The sequence below is a fragment of the Physeter macrocephalus genome, chromosome 19 (assembly GCF_002837175.3).
Source record: "Physeter macrocephalus isolate SW-GA chromosome 19, ASM283717v5, whole genome shotgun sequence".
In the NCBI taxonomy this organism is placed as follows: Eukaryota; Metazoa; Chordata; class Mammalia; order Artiodactyla; family Physeteridae; genus Physeter; species Physeter macrocephalus.
The window spans coordinates 35,722,567-35,749,624 of NC_041232.1; the positions used below are offsets into that span (position 1 = coordinate 35,722,567).

Below are 27,058 nucleotides of genomic sequence, written 5' to 3' on the forward strand. Positions count from 1 at the left end.
AAGTTAATTTTCAAAAAATAAAATTTACAGGGAAAAGTTATCATTATTATATCTCAATTTTGGCTGTAGGATTTTAGGACAGTTTAAATTATCAGAAGCACTTTTGCCCATCTGCTTATCTGCTACTGATAAAGGTGGTCTCTAAATACATTTGTACAATTTCAGACTGATTGATGGTCTGAACACCTGAAAATGTTGAGTGGAAGGCCATTTTGTCTAATCCTTTTTTTTTTTTTTTTTTTTCTTTTTGCGGTACGCGGGCCTCTCACTGTTGTGGCCTCTCCCGTTGCGGAGCACAGGCTCCGGACGCGCAGGCTCAGAGGCCATGGCTCACGGGCCTAGCCGCTCCGCGGCATGTGGGATCTTCCCGGACCGGGGCACGAGCCCGTGTCCCCTGCAACGGCAGGCGGACTCTCAACCACTGCGCCACCCGGGAAGCCCAATTTTGTCTAATCTTACACATATGTGGCCATGTCTTTTTACAGGACTTTCAATAAGTAATTGTTTCTATTTTACATCAGTGTTATTAGTCTTAGCAATATGGATTCTTTAGTGAATAAAATAGCAAACAATAGTGGAAGTTATTAAATATATTTAACATAATTTCTTAATTGCCCCCCTGTCCAATAAGAAAACAAATAACAGCAAATCTCAGCCTTCTCCACATGGAAGTTTTCCTTCCACATTTTCAAATTTAAGTATCTAAATTGCATCTGAGTTTAAACTTTGCAACAAAAGCGAAACAAGCATGTAAAGTGATGGAAAATATTCAGGAAATTGTACCATGGCCTAGTATTTTGCTTCTTTTCTTATTGACCATTCATACCCCAAAATTGTTACATATTTTCTTTGTAAATGAGGTAACAACGTGGAAGAAAAGTCACTTACAGTTGGAGAGATTTGAGCTTTTCTAGTTGGTATTTAAAGTAGCACTTGTAAGTAGAGTGGTAAAATTGAAATTATGTGTACAACAAATTTTAAAGTCATTATAGCCCTTTAAAATGTCAGGAAGAGTAAAAGGGAAAAGGCCCATCTGTCTGGTTCATGAATTTTGGTCATGAACACGTATTCAAGAACCATTTTTTGTATCCTGTTCTTCTAGGCCTCACTGCCTCAGATGCAATTTAAGCGGAATTATTTTTTTTAATAATTACTCTTAAGTACCTGATGATCTAATGAAGACAATTTCTTAATGTGTCAAAATGAGTTCTTTGTATCTTACTTGAATCTTTTGTTGTCTTAAGCTAATCTGCTTTAGGGTTCTTAAACCCAGGCATTTTACAATGCAGGCTCTAGCAATGGCATTCATTTGGAATGTTGCCTTTTGTTTACTAGCTTTCCCAGACCCTCACGGCTTCCTTTGGTCATCTGGTGTCTTCACTAATGTGATTGGTACTCCTAGGCTCTGCAGGTAGCCCTGAGCCTTTATATGTGGGATTTACAAAGGGACTCACCACCCTGGCTGCTAATGAAGGGAGCCATGGGGATTTTGTTTTGTTTTTTTCAATCTGTCTTCCAAAAGAGTGAAGGAAAATTTTGTTTTGGGTTTGCTAATTCTCCTTGTTTTCCGTTTAATTTTTACAATTGATTTACTAACTGTGGTGCAAAAATACAAATTTATTTTTTAGGAGTCAGAATGTTTCATCTGCCAGCCCTTCATGCTAATCACTAGAATTGTTTATTATCGAACCTGGAAAGAACAAAGTGGGGCCTCTGTTTAAACTCAACCAACTAGCATTTCAGCTTCATCTGTTTTTGTCTTTCAGGGATTTTTGACCAATTTGGTTGTTTAAAAAAAAAAAAGTATATGATTAGGAGCCTTGGTTTCTAGTGCCAGCCTTGCCATTTAGTACTTCTATAATCCTTTTTTTTTTTTTTGCGGTACGCGGGCCTCTCACTGTTATGGCCTCTTCCGTTGTGGAGCACAGGCTCTGGACGCGCGGGCTCAGCGGTCATGGCTCATGGGCCTAGCCGCTCCGCGGCCCGAACCCGTGTCCCCTGCATCGGCAGGCAGACTCTCAACCACTGCACCAGCAGGGAAGCCCAGTACTTCAATAATCTTGAGTCACACTCTTTGATTTCTCATCTGAAAAAAAAAAAGAAAGAAAGGAAAGTGTTATCAAAGTGCACATGAGATCCAAGATGATGTTTCATATTTTTCCAGCTTTCTTCTCTTTTTATTACCAAAGTGCCCTTTTATTTGATTTTTGGGTAAGCCTACATTGAAACACAAATGTGCATCTGATAAAATGTTTTAACCAGTGGTCAAATCAATAATTAAAAATAAAGTGTCAGTGTCTTCATTTTAGAAGTAATATGCGTTGTAGATTATAACCCAGTTTTATAGGGAGAGAGATTTATTTGCCCATTTTCTGATGGTAAAACATGGAGCCCGTGTTTTAACTGCATTTTATAAGGCAGTGGTTCTCAGGTGTGGTTTAAAGGTCTTCCAGGGGTCATGAATCTCTGGATTTTTAGAATGAGAAGGGACATCAGCAATCATCAGGTCCAATCTCTTGAGTTTTACTAACAAGGATTCAGGAAGCCAAGAAATGCTTAGTAACTCATCCATGGTCACAGAGCCTAAAGAGCTGCTAGCAGGGCCCACCCAAACTCCAAAGACAAAATGGCACGTACTAGGGTGGAGGCATCCTAATTACCTCTTGATGAAAAACAGAGAATGAAAGTTTGAAGGGAGAGACTGTTTATTCCAAGTCTGAAAACTTAAAAATCACTGCTTGATAGTAATAGACAGTTGGTTAGTTTCTACATTGAGGTTTACAGATTAAAGTCTTTCCAATCTCACAAACGTTTAATGAGGACGTACTGTGCGTGAGACAGTTCCTGCCCTTAGAGACTTTATAGTCCAACCTGGAGATAAAACAAGTATACACACAATGCTTTGCAAGTTGCTAGGAATAAAAACGATTTTTAAAAAAGGTTTTCCAAGTCTCCAAGGACTTTTTGAAAATTTCAAAGTCCAAAGGGGAGATGGACTTAAATAGAACCTGACAGGTCAAGTGTTCATTATCAAGTCAATTCAGGGTGCTCTGGGAACTCACACTGGGAGAAAAGAAAGTAACTAGTAAAATAATGAAATTTTGGCAAGTTTTCCTATTCTTGAGTTAGTGATTGCTATGGTAGAAAATCCTCCCAGCGCTCAGATTGATATCCCTATAAATTTGTTTTCCCTAACTCTAAATACAACTTAATTATACCTTTGACTATCCTTGACTGAGTCTGTCTCCTTTTTCTTAAGTAATTATTTCAAATCTACTCCATTCTCTTCAAGCCTCTACCCAACTGCCCTTTTCTCAGCAGGCTGCTCCTCTCACTTCTAGGAGCCCCTAAAGAGTCCCAGTAATTGCCTTGACTTCAGCTGACCTCTGAGAACTAGTGATGCCAAGTGCTTTATCTCCAACCTGATTCCCCCTAAACTTCAGATTCATCTATCAAATTACTGCTGGTTATCTCCATTTGGATATTTCACAGCCATCTCAAAATCAATATTTCTAAGACCTGAGTGCATCACCTTCCATTCAAAACCTCAACTTTCTCCTCAGAGTGCCCTTAATCAGAGAAGACACCATCATCCTCCCCAATTTGCATTTTAGAAAAACTATTTTGGCCAGAACATGCCAATGTTGAAAGAGTGTCCTAGTTAGGAGGCTGCAATGATCCAAACCATTGTATTTCTTGTCATACTATTTAATACATTATATGTAATTGCATGAGAAATAACCTAGTCAAGTGATTAAAAACATGGCTTTGTAAGATGGATCTGGGTCTGATTCCTGACACCACCACTTATCAACTAGCCATGTGATCTTGAGCAAATGATTAAACTTTATAAGACTGGGTTACCTCACCTGAAAAATGGAGACCATCATAATACTCATATCTTAGGGTGTTCTGAGGATGAAATGAGGTAGCACTTACAAAGCTTTCAGCACTGGTATCCCTAACTAAGATCTACAAGGACAAAGACCATTTCTAGCTTGTTCACCATTGTATCTGCAGGACCTGACATGTAAAAGGCACTAAATAAATATTTGTTAAATGAATACATGAGGTCGTGGCATGCTTAAATTGAAGCGCTAACAGTGGCGATGGAGAAAAACAATGCAAGGTAGAGACCTAAGTTTCATCCTGATTTGCTTGCCCATGTCATTAGTCACCAATTCCTAATGATTTAATTCCTAAGTATTTCCTAATAATTCCTTAGGAATTATTTAATTCCTAAGTGTTTAATTCCTAAGTATTAACCCTACCATCACTGCACCCATGCAGGCATCATAATCTCTCCCCAGGACTATAGTAGAGGTTTCTCAGCACTCTCACAGCATGCTGTTTTGCCTCCTCATGATCCCCTACCAGCCTGACACTCGAGGAATCTATTCAAAGCCGAAATGTGGAACATATCATTCCTTTGCTTAACACCGTTTTGTGTGGCTATTTTTTATCTACAGTATCCAGTCTCGACTCCTCACACTTGGGCCTTCAATACATTGTATGTAATTGCATGAAGGATAACATGGTCAAGTGATTAAAAACATGGCTTCCTTTCCTCCCCCTCCCTCTCTCCCACTTGGTAGTCTAGTAATGCCAGATTGGTCTTGTCTTCTGTATATACTGTGCTATTTCATGCTTTTGAGAGGTGCTTGCTTATTTTTTCAACACCCTTCTCTCCTATATCAGTTAGGATTACATTTGTCTGCAAATGACAAGATACACTAAACAGCAAGTTAGAAGTTTATTTCTTTCCCACATAAAGTTTGGAGGTAATTGTCTAAGGCTGATAAAGCATCTCTGCTGTCATCAGGGACCCAGGCTCCTGTCTTGTGGTTCTGCCATGTATGGGCAGCTTCCATCCTGTTCCTCTCTCCCTTCTCTATCCCTTTTAGAACCTTATTCCACTAATCATCGCCTCTCTTCTGTACTGTCACCTCTCCCTTTTCTTTGAGGGAAGAATCTCCTCCTACAAGCATCCCTCCTTCTAATCACTCTTCCCTGCCATTTTACCTTTCCTACAGCTGCCAACTTATTTCCATCCTAGTTCACCATACTTCTTGGAAGAGTCATGGCTATATGCCATGGCACATTTTCATTCTTGATCCTATTTGACCTCTCTTACCTGTTGAAACTGTTGACCACCTCCCATTTCTCCAAACCCTTTTGTCCCTTGGCTTTCACAACCCCGTCGGTTCCTGGTTTCCTTCCTGCTCCTCCTTCTCCACCTGCTTTGCTGGGTTTTCCTCTTCCTTTGCTTAACAGTGAAATGACGATGTTTCTCGGGCTTCCCTCCTTGACCCTCTTACTCCACATGCTTTCTCTACAGCGGCAGCCCCTAGGAAATCTCACCAGTACTGCTTTCAGTTATCTGTATGGCAGCTGTCTGTCTCCAGGATCTGTCTGTTCAGTCCCCACTCCTGGGTCCCAAATTTCTAACTGCCTTCTGAAAGGGGCCCTCCTCTCTGTTCTTTCTGCCCTGATTGTGGGCAGTCTCTATCACCACTTCCTAGACTCTTGCAGAACCTTTTATCTGGTCTCCAATCCAACTTTCCTGATCTCTAATCCAACTTTCGCTCTATCACCAGAGTTACCTTCTATTTTTAAAAAAAATCCGATTATGTTAATTCCTTTTTTGAAAACTTCCATGGGCTTTCTCCTGCTTCTGGGATTAAATTCAAATTCCTAACTTGACATATAAGGTCCCTTGCAGACTGGCCCCAATCTACTTTTAAAATTTTCTTCTCTTGCCACAGTGCCCTCCAACAATGAACTTTTCTGTATTTTTAAAATATACCATGCCTTTGACGTTCTGTTATATTGCTCTGGGAGGTCCTCCCAATTCTATTTGGTGAATTCCTACTTTATCCTTTAAAGACACTCATATGTTATCTCTTCTCTGATATTTTCTTCATTTCTCTAAACAGAATTGCTACATTCTCTGTGCTTTCATAGTTCTTTGTTCTTACTGCTACTAAACATTTATGCATGTACAGATGTCTTCACCTTTAAATTGGAATCTCTTTGAGATTAGGGACTGCCTTTATCATCCTTTCTAGCACAGTTCACAGTACCTTCTAGATGAATAAATGATAATAATGAAATTGGAAAATAGGAATAGCTTTTACTTTAATGAATTTTGTTTTAGACATTAATTTTAGACATAATGAATGGCCATACTGAGGTTGAGGGGAGAGCAGCAACTCAGAAGAAAAGACTTTATGGCCAATGATTTAGATGTAAGAGTCACCAGCAAAGACAATAATTAACAACTGATTAGATCCCATGTTTTTCAAGTATGGACTAAAGAAAGGTAGAACATTTATAGGAAGTAGAGGAAGGCTTAGGAGTGGGAATTTGGAGTATGAGTGGAGAAAATCTAAAAACATCTGTACTGGGAAAAAAAAAACCCAGTTGACACTTTTTCCTGTGAACTTTGTCTTTCCTCTTAGGGGTTTTCAGTTTTGGACTATTTCCTATATTGTCATGGAAAGTTCTTTCAAATTTCCACATAAGCAAGCAAATTTAACAAATTCACTGGCTTATGATAGTAAAAATGATATCTTATGGGGTATTAGGACAAGTTGTATTTATTTATAGTCTTTACTATGTGCACATTCATAAAACTGTATTTGTCACTGTCCATTTGCCTACAATAAACCTATAACGTGGAAAGGTATTACTTGTCAAATAAGAAAGTCAATATTTTGCAAATATCAAATGTTCAAAGTCAATGAAGATAGTAATGGTGATGATGTTGATAATAATAAAAGAAAACAGAGCTTAGTTAAGTTGCAGCATGCATAAAATTTGAAATCACTTCTTATAGAAAATTGGAAAATAAAGATAAGCATGAAGAAAAAATTACATTCTATAAACACATTACCCAGTATTTATATATTTTATATAAATTTGTGGGGTTTTTAACATCTTTATTGGAGTATAATTGCTTTACAATGTTATGTTAGTTTCTGCTGTATAGCAAAGTGAATCAGCTATATGTATACATATATCCCCATATCTCCTCCCTCTTGCGTCTCCCTCCCATCCTCCCTATCCCACCCCTCTAGGTGGTCACAAAGCACTGAGCTGATCTCCCTGTGCTATGCAGCTGCTTCCCACTAGCTATGTAAAACAGATAGCTAGTGTATATATGTCAATGCTACTCTCTTACTACGTCCCAGCTTGCCCTTCCCCCTCCCTGTGTCTTCTTTGGAGAAATGTCTATTTAGGTCTTCTGCCCATTTTTGGATTGGGTTGTTTGTTTTTTTGACATTGAGCTGCATGAGCTGCTTGTATATTTTGGAGATTAATCCTTTGTCAGTTGCTTTGTTTGCAAATATTTTCTTGCATTCTGAGGGTTGTCTTAAATTTACATCACATTGTTTGGATTTATATTGTTAGCCCTTTATCTTAATAGGTTACTTACGTATTTCTTTCCTCATAGAAATGGGAACCTACTGTTTTATATTTTCCATTTCATATATTATGAACATAGTTCTATGTCAAAAATATACTTCTTATAGCTTTATAGAATTCTATTTATGGATGGATTTGTGAGGTTAAATGAGACAATGTACGTGGGGTACATGGTAGGTACTCAGTAAATGGTAGTGGTTGTTGCTGTTACTATAATGTGCTTAACTATTTCCCCATGGATGGAATAGTAAGTTGTGCCCAGGAGTGGGGATATTAATGTTCTACTTTATTATATACATAGTAGACATTAACTCTTTTCATTAGCTAGAAAAGTTTTTCTTTTTATTTGTTTTAGGTGTTAAATATATGGAAGTTTGATATGTTCACTAGTCAAATCTGTCAATCTTATCCTTTGTGATTTCCAGGCTTAGAAAGCTAAATTCTCACTATGATACCATAATAAATCTTGGTACATGATAAATATCAGTGTAAAAAATATTTAATTCTGTTTCCTCTTAGTTTTTATATGGTCTTATGTGGGTAGGCATAAAAATGTATTTAGATATAGATATTTAAATTTAATCTTTTGTCTCTCTGGTATTTATTTTTAGTGTCTACTCTAAGTTGTTTGTTAGCTGTTACTTTTTAAATTGTTGAATATTACTTCAGTATAATTAAATGAACAATTCCTCCTTCCCTTTATTGTTTTATAATGCCTCAATTATCATATAATAATTCTTATAGATAATAAGGTTTTTTTGGACTGTCACCAATGAGCTTCTCATTCATGTGCCGGCCCTATATTTTAAATTATTAAATTATTCAAACAATATTTTTGAGTGCCTACTATGTAGGAGGACACCACAGTAGGTGCTGTGATTTCAATAATAGGAAAACCCCAAAAACATTGTCCCTACTTTCAGTGTAGCTTAGAATTTAGAAAGAAAGACAAACATTAAAACAATTGATCATACAAATTATATAGCTCAAAAGTGAATTAAAAGTTAAACAGGAGCTGAATAAGTTTCTATGAGAGCTTTCAGCAAAGGGCTGAGGGGATTAGGGAAGCAGTGCTTCAGTTGGGACCTAAAGGATGAGGTGATTTAAGTAGGCAAAAGTAGAAGGATGGGTGGTATCACAGGCAGAGGGAATGTAAGTATCTAAAGGTTGGTCAGTGTTGCTGGAGCACCGTCTTTAGGAAGAGAACAGTGCAAAATAAGGCTAGAGAGATAGGCAGGGACATTTCCAATATTGATTTTTATCCTCAACAGTATAAAACTTCAAAAGTCTTTAGCAAAGAGTTGACATGATTATATTTTCACTGTGATGCAGAGAAGTGATTGGAGGGTGCCAGAGAGGAGGCAAGGAGAGCAACTAGGGAAGTTGGTCCTGGTTGTTGGCAGGAGGCCTCAGTTCCTACTTACGAGGACCTATGAGAGCTGCTTGGGTGTCCTTACAACACAGTGGTTGCCCCGTCTTAGAGCAAGTGATCCAAGAGGTCAAGGCAGCAACTGCAGTGTCTTGTATGACCTTGGAAATCACACATTGTCACTTGTTCCATATTTTATTGATCACATAAGTTATCCCTGATTTGATGTGGGAGTGGATTACACAGGAGGCAGGAATCATTGGGGCCATCTTGGAAGATGGCTACCACAGACTAGACTCTGTGGAATGCCAACATTTCATTGCTGGGTAGTGTAATATGGGAGTGCAAAGGAAATTGAAAAGCAGCATAGGAAAGGAAGAAAACCAGAAAGTTGCAAGGTGAAATCAAGTGGAAGGAAAGGAAATTTCAAGAAATATACTCAGAAGGAATGTTAGATGAGAACCGAAAAATATTCACTGGATTTAGTGGCATGGATTTAATGGCCAAAAGCTCTCACGTTATAATGTAACATTTATTTTGACTCGCCTCTCCTTATAACCTTTTTTGAAAAGATGTTTTTCCCATCTTTTCTTTGATAATCTTCCTTATGAATTTATGGATGTTTTCATAATGTTCTCCCCAAATTCTACTGTTATTTTGATTGGAATTGTGTTGTTTATTATTTTGTTTGAGAAACAAGTAATTTTACAATTAGGCTTCTCTACTCAGCATATTTCTCTGTGTGTAAATTTTCACTAAATCACCCAAATCAACTTTGGCAATTTAAAAAATGTTATCACAGGTCCATCATTAAGATGAGTCCTGAGTGTTCTTTTTGTTGTTGCCATTGTGAATGGGATCTTTTCCCTTCCCGCATTACAACCATAGTGTTTTTGATCTGGAAATGTATTACTTTTATCCTTCATTTTATGGATATGGAAACAGGCCCAGAGAAGACCGGTGACTTGGCTATGGTGGGAGGGTTGGGAACCACAGATCCTGGACATCCAAATCTTATTGTGCTACATTAATAGGAAATCAAGTTGCTCACTTACCCAGTCGAACCTTGTTAAAATTAATACTCCCTTAAAGTATCATCAGATTTCTTTTTAAAAATAAATTTACTTATTTATTTATTTTTGGCTGTGTTGGGTCTTTGTTGCTGCGCGGGCTTTCTCTAGTTGCTGCAATCGGGGGCTACTCTTCGTTGCGGTGCGCGGGCTTCTCATTGTGGTGGCTTCTCTTATTGTGGAGCACAGGTTCTAGGTGCGCGGGTTTCAGTAGTTGTGCCACACGGGCTCAGTAGCTGTGGCTTGTGGGCTCTAGAGCGCAGGCTCAGTAGTTGTGGCGCAGGGGCTTAGTTGCTCTGCGGCATGTGGGATCTTCCCGGACCAGGGCTTGAACCCGTGTCCCCTGTGTTGGCAGGTGTATTCTTAACCACTGTGCCACCAGGGAAGTCCCTGTGTCAGATTTCAAAGTAGTAGCATACATTTTGTAGCACACCTCCAGTTTTTAGCGTTGTCATTTTGAAATATAATGTCATGACTTGAGGAACTGCCTCTCATCTCCATTCAATTCTCCCAAGACCTGATTCCTACCAGACAGGAACTATTTCTTCTTTGAGGTCTAAACAGACCTAACAACCTATTGCACTGAATAAATATTTAATGAAGATTGAATATTTCCTCTGTGGTGGATCAATTACTCTTGTTGACTCTCTGAGGAAAGCTTTTTTTTTAAAGTCATGTGGTAGGTTAAGAAATTTGTTTTCTTGAATATTATTATTAGTGACAAAGTTTGTTTCAGTTATATAAAAATTCATGTCCTGTAGGTTTTTTCAGTTATCTATTTTTCTTGGTTTATATATGCAGTTTGAATTTTTATGTTATCTCATACACAAATCTGAGATTCATTGACCTGGTAGCATGCAGTAAAGTCATTGGCTGTGAGAGTTGGTTTTTTTAGAATCTGGTATTTGCAGCTCTGAAAATGAAAAATATTTGCTAACAAGGTGTAAGGATAGTTAGTTGTACCTTTTTAATGGAAGAAAATATTTGTTATTGATAAATATCACCAAAACATAAATAATTCTTTTCTTTTAACTAACAAAACTCTGTGTTTCTTGTATTTTTAACTATCAGTCATATATTTAATTTTATTCTTTTAAACTTCTCTTAACTGATATTAGGTTTAAATGAAATGCTTTTATATTTGCCTGTGGAGTCTCTAAATTTATAAAGTTGATGAAATAACTTGAAAGTTTTCATCTTATAAAACCAGAATCACTATAGTGGAATCATTTAGGCCAAGTCGTTAATGTGGCATTCAGATGGAATTTATCAGAATCAATTAGAAAAACAAACTCCTGTCATTGAAATGAAAACAGAAAGCAATGAACAGGTAGGGGAAAGGGTGCATATATTTTTCATCTTCTTTGTATACTAGCAAGCATATGAACATAATTTTAAAATAGAAAATTCATGCCTAGTGACAAAATGTTCTCCATTTTTAAGGAGTAACTTCACTGTTTCCCATATGATAACTTCTGGGACCTATATTTCAATTTAAATAACTGTTGACATTGTTTGGTGTTTATTTTACTAGAGGAAAACTGGGTGAGTGCGTGTGATGACAGTTACTGTTCAAATTTGATAACAAATGTAGAATAAATCAGTTGAGTCATAGTGGTCTGATATCTGTTTTTAAGGTCTTTTTGACCCAGGAGTCTGTGACCTGTGAAATCTCCACTTTTTTGGATTTGTTAAGATATTTTACAATGCAAGGATTTAAATTTACATGAACATCACTGCAGGAAGTTGGCTGATGTAGCCCAAAATGTAAAGGATATCAAGGTATAAATTGGAAAAAGTTTAAGAAGTTCTGACAACAATCAACATGTGTGAGAAGAAAAAGGCTGAAGTTAAGGAAGTTTCTTTCTTCTCCAACTTATTACAACAAAGAGAACCTGAAATTTAACCTGGTATTTTCAATGCTCTGATTACCTCAGCAGCATTCCATTTTGTGAAAGCATTGCCAAGAAAATGTACTCAAATCTTGAGTTACAAACTGTTCTTGCATCTGATTGGAAGGGGCATATGAGTTGTTTATAAGGTATTGCAGATCCAAAGCTGCACAAATGAAGGTTGAGACTTGGGGGAGGTTTCGAGTCAGGGAAGGGAAGCTTCCTAGACATTACAGCTCTGTCCAGAGGCCAAATGGGAGATAAATTACTGCTGGCCACCTCTCTTATTATTGAAATGGTTCAGCCCTGGGCTTTAACTGAAGGCCTTACAGGGTTTTGAAGTGCAAATAGAATGGTGAAGGGTAAACCCTTTTAGGGTTTCATTTTGATGGATTTTTTTCCTGTGTGGATTTCTGGCACTGACTGGGATCTGGAGGAGGCCCTGAAAAAAGAAAAGTTTTGTTTTGTTTTTGATCAGTCAGACAATAAGAACTTTCCACAGGGGTGTACTTTTCCTGCATGCAATATTGATCCTATTGTGTTTAAAGTAGATCTTTTAATTGGGTCTTTTTTTGAGTTTCTGCAATGGAACTGTCATTTCAAGGTCACGTCTCTCTCTTGATATTAATGCCAAAGTTTGAGAGTGTTGAACGATGTGGTGCTTTTAGACCAGGAGTTTTGGGGGTATTACCTAAGGTCAATATGTATTAAACAAAGTTGTCTAGTTAAAGATCAAGTCCATATTAGAACAAGTCCTTTATATATTGATAAGCAGTCTGTAATTACTTAATCTTTTCCCCATTGAGTTACCTAATTGTATATATTCACTTAATTATTTTATATGCATTATGTTTTGCCAGTATTAAAATAAAAATCAGAAAATTCTGAGATTGTGAAATATTTGTATTATCTTATTTGTACAGATACACTGAAGAGTTTGAGGAAATAAAGGAAACATAAAACAATGTTTAAGAAAAAGATATATTGATTTATCAAGTTGAAAATTTTTCTTTTACCCCACAAATAATCCAAATGTAAGAGATAAAATAAAGTATCTTTTAAATTTTATATTTTTTTTAGTAAAATAGGGATGAGAAGAGTCATTAGTGACTCCAAAGACAAATAAGTGTAACTTAAAGGTTTTTTGTGCAAAAATTTTAAAGAAAAATTAAAATATTTGACTAAAGAAATGCCATTGTAAATGCTGACATTTCTTCTTAGAAATAAGGTTGACAGAACTTTTCTTGAGCACTTGACTCTTTATTTTAGATTCAATAAAGATATTTGTATCATTTACCCTGTTTGAAAATGATAATGAATTTAGCTGCAGCAGAGTTCTGTGTTCCTTGATATCTATTATAAAAACGGGTTGTTAATCCTCATAATTGACATTGATCACAATGTTCTTAATTGCCCTCCAAATCAGTTGCTGTTTCTCTGTTCGTCTAAAATTTCCCTTCACTGTATTTAAATGTTAGAGTTAATTTAAAATTAAATTTAAATGTTAGAGTTTAAATTTGCCTTTAGCTGCATGAAGATTTTAAGTAAGATGCTTAAAAAAATGAAAACCAAAACCCAAAGAAACCTAGATGACATCAAGCAGAGTCCCCTGCATCTACAGCATCCATGTCATTAGTTTGTTGCTGGGAGATGTTAATATGACCTTTTCTTTGTTAAAAAAGAGAGCTGTAGTCCTTCCCAGAATCCTCTTGTTAACCGTCTCTTTAACCCAAGTTGGAGGTTGTCTGATGAATGAATGATGAGCTTCTTTTATGAGCTACACATATTGTTGACGTTGTGTTATGTATTGCTTTTTAATTTCTAACGTGTTTTTAATTTGCAAAGTATGCATATGCCTTTCACAGCGGCAGAACTGAGCCAGCATTTCTGAGTCTAGATATTGCTTTATGCAAACGAGATGGGTCAGCCTTAAGGATGCTGTATCATAAGCCTTAGATTTACTGAAACACACATGTAAATGAATTTCACTTTGAATATTGTTGAATGAAAGAAGCTACTTGAGGAAGGGTTTTTTCCCCAAGACCTTCTCTTGCCTCTTGGCAAGTGAATTGCCCCAATATAAAAGCGTTGAGGGGGGAAAAGTGAGCTGCAGAGTGAAAAGGCAATCCACAAATAATCACTCTTTTCTGCCTTTGATTGTGTCAGATTTTTTTGTGTGTGTGGCAATTGTTTTCTTTTTTGCTTAGAAGAGGTTTATGGTCCAATGTCTGTCAAGTCAGTCCCTGTCTTAAGGTTGCAGTTGTATTTCTCTCTGGAGTTCCTAGAGGTGATGTTATCTTTTGTTCACTCACCAGTGTGGTGGTTCCTGAGAGCATCTGTCACTTTAGCATTACAAGATGGATGGGTCTCCAGTGAACTGCTGGTTGAAGCAAATGGTGAAAATAAGAAAAGACAAGGGGTTTCAGGGTCTGCAGAGAGGACAGACAACAAGGAAATACTGTTAGAAATCAAGAGTAAGCTGAGCAATAGAGGAAGAGAGAGCAAAGATGGATCATATGTCCTTTTATAAACATCTTGGAAATCAGAGTCTTGGGGTGGCTGCCATGATCTGAAGGGGACATCTGCATCATGGTAAACAGTTCTGTGCTTTGGATTTTCAAAATGTGTCTGGACATTTTTTTTTTTTAAGTGTGGGAAAAGTGTTGGGAAATTACAAAGACATAGAATGTTTTATGTAAGGATTTTGCTATTTGGAGAACTAGACTTTTAAATGTGGTAAAGATTTGCAAATTCTTTTATCTGTAATATATTACAGATAAATATTCTTTATATGTATTTTTTGTTATGCTTTCCTTCCTCTTTTCTTTTTTTTTCCTTTTCTTGTAAGCATTTGAGCATCTGTAGATAATAAAACATTTGAAAAGTTTCAGCTACATAACTAACATCCTTACTGTTTACTGAAGTTTCTTTGATATTTTTGCAGTGGAATTCTGAAAATTCTATGCTTATGCCTTAGGGAGGCTGGGGGGCAGACATTAAGTAATTTTAAGTAACCTTCCACTTAATTTAATAGGCTCTTTGATGAGAGAAATACAATCGATATCGATCTGTGAGAGCAAGGCGGAGATTTTGTATTATATTTAGAAATTCATTTTGTTGGTGAAAGTCAAAATTTGTGAATCCCAGCTGATACAAAGTCCCTTCTGTGGTAGAGAAGGAACAGGAAGGAGTTTGGCCGGGGAGTAAGACAGGGGAAGGTGGTGTGTGTACGCGGTTGAAAAAAATGATTTTGTCAAACTTTTTGGCATTCGTCTATGAAAAAGACCATAGGTTGAAAGGCAAAGAAATTAAGATGATTAGAAGCTTTAAGCTATACAAATGGTGGAGTATCTTCCTTCTCTATGGGTGTAAATAATAGATGAAAGAGTAAGAGTGACAACAAAGGATCAGGTCGTTTAAGAGAATGTGTGCAGCCTGAGTAGGGGTCTGTGGCCCGGGGCCAAAGGTCTTAGCTTTGAGTGTAATTAGAAGAAAATACAAAAATGTCATTACTAGCAGGTGAAGTGTGCAGCACGTGGCCAAAAATTAGCAATTTTAGACTCTGAAGCAATTGGAATTGGATTACTGACCTTTTTTTAAAATCATTAAGGTCCTTGTGGAGTCATATAGTTTCATTGGCAGTAATGCAGTTTGACCTTGCTGACCATATGGGGTAATCTTGGGTTCGGATGGAGGGAGGAAGACTCCTGATTTACAAAACGATGTCTATTTGTGGGTGGGTGGGTGCAAAATACATGAGATTGAAAATCTGTGACTTGCATTTTTAATTGTTCTTTTGCCTGAAGACGTTCTTCTGACAGTAAGAGAGGTAAGATATTTTTATTTCAAAATCTAAAGTGGTTCTTTTCTCTCTTTCATGTTGGCATAAAAGGAGAATAAAATGAAAGCATTTTTTTTAGAAATATACGTTAATATTACTTTAAATGTTTTAGTGCCATAAATATGCATTTTGAAATTAGAACATTCTTAGGAAAATCCTCTTTTCTTTTTAGACACAGTAACAAAATAGAAACACTTCTAAGTTATGTAAAAAACAATGACAAATAGTTTTTATTTCCCTTGATGCCTTATGACTGTATTTTCTATTTTTTCCATGCAATAGTTTATATTGACTATAATCTAGCAGAGAGAATAATATGCACACTGTAATTTTCAACCAGTTATATGTAATTATAATTATTTAATTTCTTCTAAGAATACACTACTCAAAAGGGTAGGAAACTGTAGCTCTTTTTATTCTTGCAGGCTTTCTTCCGTGGAAATTATTAAAGCATTCATCTCAAAAAGTAGAAAAATAATTTTAATCAATATTAGTTATGTCTTAAATTTTTGATACTTCTTTGGGAAGGTAAATTTTGGTCAAGCACCAGAGATTATAAAATTCAAACTCCTTAGGGTAAGGAAATTACCTTTCACTAATTTCATTTCTGAAAATAAAAATAGTCTCTGGACTTTAAGCATTATGGTAACACCTGTCCAAAATGCAGACTTAATAGATTTATTCAACTTACATTTAGTAGGGGGAACTCTTCAGAAAAGAAATTCTTTTTGAGTATATAGAATAAAGAGTGATCATTTGGGGAGTATTTAAGAAGGAGGAATATCTGTATTTGCCATTTATGACATATATGGAGTTGTGTAAGAGTTTGATAATCCATTTCTAACTGGAATTTTTGTAGAATTGTAAATATTTAAATTACCGTATTGTGGAATATAATGCATTTGGAAATTAACTCATGTCTTTACGTATATATTATTTTTTATGTTTTTGCAGGTACAAAAAAGCTTTAAACAAGTAAAATCTAGGCAACAGGCTCCCTGAAGTGTTGACAGACCAACTTAATCATGAACGTGATTCAAAAATGTTAATAAATAAACCAAGGTATTGTACAATTATAATATGCCCCCTTCCAAATTTTTTAAGAAACAAATATTTTTTGGAATATATTTAGAATTTAGATAAAGCTACTATCTTTGGTACTTAAACTGATGAAGCAGATATTTCTAAGAGCTCCTCTCCTATTTCCTCACCTCCCTGCTTCCCTCTCCCCTCCCCCATCCTCTCCACCAAAAGACAAAAACAAAAACAAAAAAAACACCCAAAACAAAACACTTTCTCAGCTTTAAGATTTTTTTTTTCTTACAACAGCCTCTGTGTTATATTTCCTGTATACCTAAATTAAGACAATAAGAGTTCAGTTCTCGATTCTTCTTTGTTGATTGTGGTTTTATCTTTCAAGTTGTCTAACAAGAGAGACATCTAGATTATAGGCCTCTGCAGAAAAACCCAAACCATATCTAGTGACCACATATATTTAAACTTTTTATCATATAATAGTATCCTGAGATGTATGTTTTAAAAGTTTTATAAAAGTTTTCTTTTTCTATTTCTGGAAGACTTTTAATTTAGAAAAGAAAAAAAAAGGTGATACTGTCCTTTTTTCCCTCCTATGTCAAAGAAAATCAAAAGTTTGCTTAGAATTGAGAATTTAGGGATACTGTTTAGGTAACTCTTGTCTGTTCAGGGCATAACCCAAGACTGGTTCCCTCCTTTTGGAAGTTAAAACGTGCTTCAATAGCCTGGCATTTCCAAAAGAGGCCAAAGATCTTTTCCTCTTTTATGACCCATCGTATCCTTTTGAGGCCAAAAAGAACAAGAGGGTCATTGCCACTTTAGCCGGGTCCCTGTTTGTGCCTTCATGGTGACCACGCAAATCCTGAAACCTAGTATCGGCTTAACATTTGGGCCTGGAACATCTGGAAAATGGTCCGAGAAGGAGCAGAGGAGACAGAGAGAGGGAGAACTGTTGCGTTTTGTTACACCAGGTGCTAGGAGGAAGCGACATTGCCTTTTTGATATGGGAGGCAAATTCTGCGGGCCCTGGAGTTAGGCTTCAACAATTGAAGAGGTCAAAGGACAGCTGAGTGGGGTCAGTGAGACACCATGGGGTGTATTTTGTTACTGAGTAAAAGGAGCAGCCTCCTAAAACCTTAAAGGATTCTCTTGAAAATCTGTGTTGTGAAAAGGTTTTATGAGTCTCATGGCAAAAACTCCTGATTTATCTAAGGAATGCTTGCTTTTGTCTAATGGAAGGATAATCCTTACCAAATGTTGGCAACTACTATAAGAGTCAATATAGGTCTGAAAGAACAGTTGGGGTTTGAAGTGTACTTTGCTTTCCAAAATGTTTATCATTTTAATGTTTGTCTCTCAGTGAAGAATTTTACACTGTTGAAATACCACCTTTTTCCTTCCTTGGAGCAGAAAGTGGCAGGTCTTGGGGTGGGGAGGGGAGGTGAGTAAGGAATGAGCTTTCATTAATTTTAAAATTATTCTAACAAGCTGTTGACTGACCCCAAAGCAGGATATTATAAACCTTTAAAAACGCCGAAACTTAACTCTAAAAAGTTCTTTGACTTTATTTTAATATACAAAGGGAATACATGGCACTTCATGTGCCATTTATTTTTGGATTACAGAAGTTTTGTTTTTTTAATTTAGTTGTATTTCATAGAAATGGGTATCAGTTGATGAATAACTTTAAAACTTGGGTTTCTCCCTGACTGTGTTTCTTGTGCATTTTGTAGTAGTAAGAAGAAAAACAATGTCAGAGTCAAGAATAGAGAATAAGAAAAACAAATAGAATAAATAATTTTCTCTTTGAAAGGAAATGGAGAAAGCGGAGCAATCTGCATGTTGTAAGAACTCTTTGCCACGCAGCCCAGTGACTTCAAGACACCACTTATATGATTGGGGAGACTTTCGAAGGGTGTTGCCACCTGGCAGATAGGTAGTAAAAGGTAGAGGAATTTGGCAGTATTTTGATGGCCCAGTTTATATACAATATACATGTACCTAGACATAGAATGTGTGTATTACAATACGTAAAGAGGAAAAGATAAAATGATGAGTAGTATAGAATAGGCTTTGTTAAGCATTTTCTTGCTAATGTATAACTTTACAATAAGTTTGAATTACTTGTGTGTGTGATTTTTTAAATCCTTTTAAATAATTATTCATTTTAAAGCCACGTGTACATAAATGTAAGGCTTAACCATGCAGTGTGCTGTGTCTATTTTTTCAAGGTTAAAGTGCCTTTCAACAACTAATTTAGAAACCTAAGTGTAGTGACTGATAATTGCCTAAAGAAAACCCACAGCTGTTTAAGTAGCACTGAAATTGTGGCAAAACTGACAAATACAATTAGCAATGTTAATAAGATAAGAAGATGGAAAGACAGGAGCAGATGACCAAGTGGAAAGATGAAGGCAGCAGGAGTAACACATCCCTATAAGACCAGAATGTTCACAGTTGCTTTGAATTTCCAGTGCTTTTTCTTTTAAGCTAAGCCCCTCTTTTACTACTCTCTGAATTACCAGCTGAATGGGTGTTTGCAGGTTAAATAATTCAGATACGTGTGTTCAGTCCCTAACTCACATCTGATTTTGAAAGAAGACACCACTAGCAGCTAAGAAAATCAGTCAGATTTTGCTGATTCCAAGGCAGAGTTTTATTCGTGGTGCTTTTTAAAAGTCAATTTTAAATGTATTTCTATTTGACTGTAATTACTGAGAGTGGGAATTTCTTTACCCCTCTTTGCACCCTTATAATTCTTATTAGTCAACTACATATATTACAAAGGAGACCAAAGCCCTGTTTTGTTTTATTATTACAAAAACAAAACAAAAAACCTGCAGAAGTCTTTAATGTGTTCTTATTAATTATATTTATCTGGTTAATGTTCATAGCCTGATTTCCAAACAATTTCTTAGGAAAATTAAATGGGGATAGGTAAATAAGAAAAATTAGGTGAATGTTATATGAAAAATGTTTAATCATCTGTGTTCTTCCCCTTATACTTGTTAAAGCATACTATGAAATTTGGAAAATCATTGCAGTATCTTTTGAAATTCTACTCTGCATTTGGGAAATTGGTTTTTGCCTCTGGTGCTTTATGCAGATTTTAATGATTGTTGTGATAAATCCCCAGAAGTTTGTTCTCTCGGAAACCATAGAGACTTCTAACTCTCTGAGTGTGGCAGCCTTGATGGATGTGGCAAGCCACACTTTGGAAGCATTTCTGGTTATTTAATGTTTTCTGTTCTGGATTATTGACTCTTCTCCCTGTTGAAAAATTGGTCTCTGGTGACATGGTAGAGGTCACACGTTGCCTATTATTGTTTTGCTTCTTTGATCTAACACAGCGATTGCCTCTGGTAATTATACTAGTTCCAGAGAGTCTTGATGAGATGTGTTTATTTTACAGAAGAATTTCTGGTATTTCAAGGAAGAAAGTAAAATTTCCAGTAGTAACACGTACCTCCTTGTCACAAAGGAAAAATAGCATTGTCCTTTATCTTTTAATTTTGACAGTTTTTACAAAATCATTATGAAATTAGTTTGCATATGACAGTAATTATTTCTGTGGCAATTTAAGACGTATTGCATATCTGTAAGTATATTGGTAAAAACAGTTAATTTTAGAATAAAGTTACTAGGGCTAGGTTTTTATTTCAGTACTTAAAATACTTTTGGCTTCAGAAACTGTCAAAAGAAAGTCACTCAGATTTCAATGTAAAGAACTATTAAAAGAGGTTGGAAATTTTGTGTTTTAATCTGTTTGCATTTTCTAAAGATTTTCAGCAGGAGAATGAATAAAAATGAAATAGAACACTTTTGTTTTGAATGCATCATTAATTTTGTGCTTTTTTTGGAATGTGCTTGGGAAGAGATAGTATCTCTTCAAACCTGTTTAATGTATAATTGGATAAGACACAAAAAAGCTCAATGTATTCTTTTTTTTTTAAACTCAACTCCAGCTGTAAATGCAATATTTTCCCCTAGGTGATTGAAATTTAATGGAGGAGTCAGACAAATACTAGACCCAACTAATTTTAATTAAGAGCAACAAATATCAATTTAAAAGAATAAATAAAATGCAAAAAGCACAAAAGAGAGAACTGTGAATAAACGCTTGTTTTAAATTTTGAATTGTAGACTCTGAGAACTTGAAAGAACCATGTTTGATTTCTTGCTCTAGTAGTTACACATTATCACTCTCATCAGTGAATATGTTTGACAGAGAAAGGACATGTAAGCAGTAATGCCTACAACAAGTAACTTTCTTATATGAAGTCAAAGAATCTGATAGCTATAAGGGACAATAACGATTTGTATGTATGATTGTAAAATTTCTTAATAAGTGAATTGTATATACCACCAAATACCAGCTTTTGGAGCTTTTACGTTGCTGGTCATTTGTTCCCAGAACAATGCCCCCAAATCTGCTGCTGTGCCCAACACATACAAGGAGGTGCCTCAACTTTTCTTAGTATCCTCGATGTAGCACAAGTTTTAAAAAAACCCCACATATTACTTCTAACATTTTCTGCACATTTATTTTGTGCCAGGCACTATTCTAAAAATATTATATGTGTATAACTTCTCATGTATTCTCACAAAAACCTATGATGATTGTACTACCCTATTTTACAGATGAGAGATTAAGTAACTTGCCCAATATCATGCAGGGTAGTAGGTGCAGGATTTGAATTAAGGTCATGTGACTCCAGAGCCTGTGTGCTTAACCACTTCAATAGTGGGATTTCTATAAATGCTGCCTGCCTGGGTGGATGATTGTTAAACTTTGGAAAGTGGGTGACAACATCTATAGAGAAAAAGATAACAAACCACTGACAAGTTTTACGAAGTTGTCTATTTAGTACTATGCCTGGCACAGTCAATAAATTGTGCCTTTAAAAAAAAATTCAAACCGAAGACAGCTACACACACATACACACACACACAAACAGAATGTATCATTTTCACTCTCACATTTTTTTCTATTTCAAATAGCTTGGTTTAGTGGGGGGGAAAAACACATGGGCTTTTGAGTCTAAATTTGAATTCTAGTTCCATCACCTACAAATTAGATAACCTTGTCTCCTTGCAGAAACTGGATCAGTTGCTCTGTCTACCTGTCCCTCTTTCTGAATCTGCTTGTTTCCACTTGGTTTCATTTAACTTGGTCCTCCATCCTATAAATGGAAGTTAGCTCTAGAGTTTGACTACATTCCTTACACCCTTTGGCAGAAATACGTCCTAGGTAGTGTGTGTGTTTCATATTGTCTCCCATGGGGAGGCACATGGTGTCTCATTGCCTCACTTTTAGTGATGCTAAACTTGATCAGTGGTTCAGGAGGTGACAGATCCCTCCACATCAACCTTTTATCTAATGTTTTCACTTATTATCATTGCCTAAATGAATTTTGCATTAAGGGTTGAGAAGTGATCATTTTTAAAATTCTGTCATTCTTTCTACATTTATTAATTAGAATTCTTCATCAAAAAAATAAAAACTCTCAAGAACCAGGGCTGTTTGGATTCTTCAGAGTATAGGAAGAGCAGGATAAATGTTTCACTCTTTCCTTTTCCTTTTAGTAGCATGAAATCAGGTGCTTTGTTTGGGTTTTTTTTTTTTTTTTCCCAAGAGGAGTTCTCTTTTTCTACTTGAGAGGCAAAATTAATTTGCGCATTTTATATTTTAAATGTGCTCCAGTCCACTGCATTTATTCTCTTTTATGTTCAATTTCTCTCATCTTTGGCCCGTGGGAACCCTTCATGTTGATTCCTATGTCTTTTGACGTGACCAATTAGTCTCTGATAGCTTCTTTGCTTTCTGGCACAAGATGTTCAAGGATCATAGTGTGTACAGTTGTCCCACAGTATCCATGGTGGTGGGGGGTTGGTTCCAAGACCTGCCGCAGATACCAAAATCCGCAGATGCTCGAGTCCCATAGTCAGTCCTTGGTAACCACAGATTCAACCAACTACACAGTGTGTAGTTCCAAATGTGGTATTTCCTGCCCCAGACCTGGAATTGGAGCCTTCAGGGAGACTTGATTCTTTTCAGTGAGTATGCTAGTAGGAAACCACAGAGTACTAGGAAGTGCTTATTGTTTATTGAATTGTCATTGCTTCTGGGACTTTTCAGTAGACAAAGCTTGGAACTACAAATTTGAAACCGTCTAAAAATATATATATTCCCATCTACCTGCTCCATAACCTAATTTGCTATTAAAACCAGGCAACCCTAGTGTCTTAGATTCAGTTCTTTTTCTTTTACACCCTACAGCCCTCCCTCGGTATCAACAGGGCATTTGTTCCAGGACCCCGCAGATACCAAAATCCACGGATGCTCAAGTCCCTTATTTAAAATGGCTAGAATAGTTGGTCCTCCGCATCTGCCGGCTTCTGCATCCTCAGATTTAACCAACTGAGGACTGATTTCGTGGTTAGGTGCAGAAACCCGCTGCTACCAAAGGCCAACTGTACATGATTTAAAAAAAAAAAAAATCAGAGTTAGTCTTGTTCTTACTAGTCACTAACTGTGATGAAACCTTTTAAAAACTACTTTTAAAAAAATTAATGCTTACCTTCTCCAGATAGTTGGTATTAAAAGTCAACCTTTATTAATAGCCCAATTGCAGTACCTTGAAAATATTTTTACTTGGTCAAAAGAACTTGTTGAGGGAGATGGTTGGGTCAGTACAAGTGTATCATAACTGGGAAAAAATGCTTTGGAATCTTATGCTAGAAGGTAGTAGTAGAAATGCCAACTCTTAATGGGAGTTTCTTGGTCTAAACACTGGAGTGAATTTTATTTCCCCTGGAATCCTAAAGTACCAGGAAGAGGGTGGGGGTGTGCACGTTGCAAATTCCATTGTTCTTACTGTCTTTTTGAGTAATAAGTCTATTTTTAAAACTACTTGTTTAAAACTACTTGTTCAGGGATAGTCATAGAGTTGGGATTAACTCATATGATATTTTCCTTTTCATTTATTGTTATAATATTGTTCACTACTTTAAAAATTGGAAGATACCAAAAAAAAAATTGGAAGATACCAATAAGGAAATAGAAAGATCATTTAAAAACAACTCCACTCCAATAGATAAATATTAACAGTTTATTTTATGTACTTCTAGACTTTTTTCTGCTTGCATTGATATTATCTTTACAAGAAGAAATGTATTTATGAAATTTCTAGTAAATTCATATCATATTATCAATATTGTAGTCTTTTTCTTGTGACTTCTACCTACCTAAATTGTGTCCTACCATGGATGAATGAGGGAAATTGAAATTAAATTGTGTTAACTTTTTAACAGTAATAGATTGGTCAATATCTGAAATCTACTACTTCTTTTTACACAGATGTGAGAAGAAAGACAAGGAAGATACAGTCTCAAATTCATTTCTTTTTATCATTCTTTAGAAAACTTTCTCTTGTCTTCACTAGAAAAATTAAATTTATTTTAGAAAGGGGAAAGATTGGAGGAAGATAGGAAGAGTTATGTAAACATTCCTAATATTTTAGGGAGTTGATAAGAATGCTTTTGATTTCTAGATTTGCCACATAATGAATTAATGAAACATGACTGCATCTTCTAAAGTTGAAAACAATGGGGAAAAATGGGTATCAGCAAGAGAATTCCCAAAGTCAGGGGACATGATGCCAATTGATCTGATGCTTTGGAGTCTAGGGGCAGGCCTGTGCTTCCTCTCCTGTATGTGTGCACAGCCAGCCCTCTGTATCCAAGGGTTCTGCATCCACAGATTCAATCAACCTGCCTATTCGGAGGGCCGACTGTACTATCCTTTTAATATACGGGACTCGAGCATCTGCCAATTTTGGTACCCACCAGGTTCCTATAACCAAATCCCTGAAGATATCGAGGGGCAATTTTGTTATTCTTTGTGAAGTAATTTACTCTTTGTTCATTTTTACCTTTCATCTAACATTTAAAGTGAGGTGTGGTTTTTTTTAATTGAAGAGAGAGGTGGTGTTTTTATTTTGTTTCAATTTTTTACATTGTTGCTTGGTTTTGTTACTATTCATCCCATATCCTATGTTCAAACTCCCTTTTCAGCCTTGTCTTGCAGCCATGATATATGTAGACAAGGACAAATCAGCAAACAAAAATCTTCTTCCTTGATTTTTATTTATTTATTTATTTATTTTGGCTTGGCTTGGCTTGCCAATTTAGGAGCACTTTATGGAGTATCCATTTCCCAGTTGGGTCATTACTGTAGGTGTTTTAACAACTGAATGGCATACATGATTAGATAGCCTAAGACAGCTGCTGCTGTAGACAAACTGATTAGAGTCCACTCCTGTCTCTTGGCCTTTTCTCATAGTATGACCTTGGGCAAGTTCCTTAACTTCTCTAGGCCTCGGTTCTCCTAAAAATGGGGGCAGTAACAGTATTTTCCTGGCAGTTAGTAAGTTCTCCATGTTACTATTATAATGGTTCAACGAAGAATGTTTCCTTTCACATTTCTTGACAATAACAATGATGACAATTACTGCTTCTACCATCACCACTATGACCGTCACTAGTAAGAATAATGATGACAGCAGCAGCTATATCATCTGCCTGCTAGGTGCCTACCACTGTGATATGTGCTTCACATATAACTGAACATTTGAAAAATCAGAATATATCTATGTATATATTCTGAAATCTGATCTGATGCTTTAAAAAAGCCTTTGGAGAGTTAGGTTAAAGGAAAATTTTCTCCTTGTTTCCTCTGTACTTAATAACTACTATAAAAGTAGTTACTGCATTAATAATACTGTAATTATTAACCATGAAACCATTGACAAAAAGGGAATAAAAACATTACTGATCAAGTTGTAGCCTCTTGCAGTGTGTATTGCTTCTCCTTTCCATTTTCAGCAGAAAAAGAGTAGAGGAGAGGTGGTAGAGGCCTTAGCAGGCACCTGTTTCCAAAGCTACTCTTCTCCTTACGGCTCCAGTCCCTATTCCTAAAGCCACCCGTGATAGAAGCTGCCTGTTCTACTCTGCCCTTCTTTTGTCTGTCTTTCTGTAAAGAAGAGAAAAGGCTAGAGCAGAGAGGCACCAAACCACACTGTCATGGTGATTTGTACTTGATTCCACTTGTATTTTGAGCAATTAATTAGTGGTGCAGAAAGAGCTCATATTGGGTACCATCCCTTTCTTAGAGATTTCCTCAATACCCCAAGAGTGCCTATTTGCATCTCAGAGGTCTGTAGTGCTATAACAAAACATTTAATATAGTTTTCCCTTTGTAATTTCACAGTAATAAAAGAAAACATGGAAAAGCAACACTGTGCAGTCTCACAAACTTAATGTCAGCCAGAGACATAAAATATCTGCATATGGGGGCTTCCCTGGTGGCGCAGTGGTTGCGCGTCCGCCTGCCGGTGCAGGGGAGCCGGGTTCGTGCCCCGGTCTGGGAGGATCCCGCGTGCCGCGGAGCGGCTGGGCCCGTGGGCCATGGCCGCTGGGCCTGCGCGTCCGGAGCCTGTGCTCCGCAACGGGAGAGGCCATAGCAGAGGGAGGCCCGCATACCACAAAAAAAAAAAAAAAAAAAAAAATCTGCATATGTACAGAATTCACAAGTCTGTTCTTTTCATATTTCATTTAACAACTGATTCTAAAAAGTATTTCTCCATTTTCTGACCTGAATTTAGATTTATTCACGCTGATTCTTAGTAGGATGCTATGTCATTGCAGGCCCTGGGGGCTGTTTGAGATTCAGAGGAAAGGAAGGCTGGTAATCTAGGTGGATAAGGCCAATGATTTCAGTGACCCTAAATATTACGGCATATGATATTAAGAAAACATTGCACTAAAAAATCTTTTTCCTTTGAACTCTGCCCATCTTTGGGTAGCATTGAACTGTCAGTGAAGTACTCCATACTCAGCACCAAAAAATTTGGTGTAAATTTTGTCATTCTTCACCTTATCATTATCATTTTTAAAACTGCCCAGTTATGTTTTCATCTGGAGTAGTCAGCCCCTTCTTTTTACTCTCCCAAGTCTGTTCCATGGGTACTTCCCGTTGTCTTCATCTGAGTATTGCTCAGGATTATGCTTTTGTAGGATTATGTGTATGTTTTATGGTGGTGAAACTGGATTGCCCATGTTTATGTTACTTTAATATTTTAATCAGCACAATATTCATTTGATATAGCTGTCATATTACTCCTTAATCTATGCTTAAATTGAAGGGATTGAGATCATGCAATCTTCCACGTATACCTGGGTACTTCTTTATTCAACTAAAAAGATCTCTTGGAGAATGTAGGTTTTCAATGATGAAAGGAAGATAATTTGTTGAGCAGGTAATAGATTAAGAAGAGGCAAGATTTCTAGGCATTTGGTGCTCTGGAGAAAGGCTAAAGGTCCACCTTTGAAGTTATTCCATTGTTCTTCACGGATAAAAAAT

General features: G+C 36.5%; 1 protein-coding gene across 10 annotated transcripts in view; it reads left to right on the plus strand.

Annotated features, from left to right (window-relative positions):
* The window catches only part of GREB1L (GREB1 like retinoic acid receptor coactivator), a 265,362-nt gene that overhangs the window by 112,766 nt on the left and 125,538 nt on the right, over window positions 1–27,058 (plus strand). For 9 of the 10 annotated variants that reach the window (XM_055080757.1, XM_055080763.1, XM_055080758.1 and 6 more), the window contains exons 2-3: window positions 16,555–16,662; window positions 18,449–18,581. The gene's annotated coding sequence lies outside the window, so the exon portion shown is untranslated. The remainder of the gene's footprint in view (window positions 1–16,554; window positions 16,663–18,448; window positions 18,582–27,058) is intronic. The other variant, XM_028480515.1, reaches the window with a different exon arrangement.